This window comes from Alligator sinensis, unplaced genomic scaffold, assembly GCF_000455745.1.
Source record: "Alligator sinensis unplaced genomic scaffold, ASM45574v1 scaffold1165_1, whole genome shotgun sequence".
Taxonomy (NCBI): domain Eukaryota; kingdom Metazoa; phylum Chordata; order Crocodylia; family Alligatoridae; genus Alligator; species Alligator sinensis.
Window position 1 is genome coordinate 733799 of NW_005842477.1, and position 346 is coordinate 734144.

A 346-nucleotide genomic window follows, 5' to 3' on the forward strand; every position below is an offset into this window, starting at 1 on the left:
AGCCCCGGGAGCCCTCGGGCCGCACCGCGGGCAGCACCAGGCTGGTGCCCCGCAGCTCCCTGCGTCCCGAGGCCCAGCCCGGCACCCGGCCCTCGGGCTGCCACCACACCGAGCCGTTGCTCTGCAGCGCCCGTGGGCAGGTCAAGGTCACGTTGGCTCCCGCCGCGCTCAGCACCGTGCCGGGTGGGACGGCTGCGGGATGGGGGGCACATTACCGCGGACGGAAGAGCCGGGCGGACCAGGGACCCTGTGCCTCAGTTTCCCCCTCCCCCACGCAGAGGCCTCGTGGGAGCAGCAGCCGGGCTAGGCCTGTGTCAATATTTGCTGGAGAGGCCGCGCTGAGCGA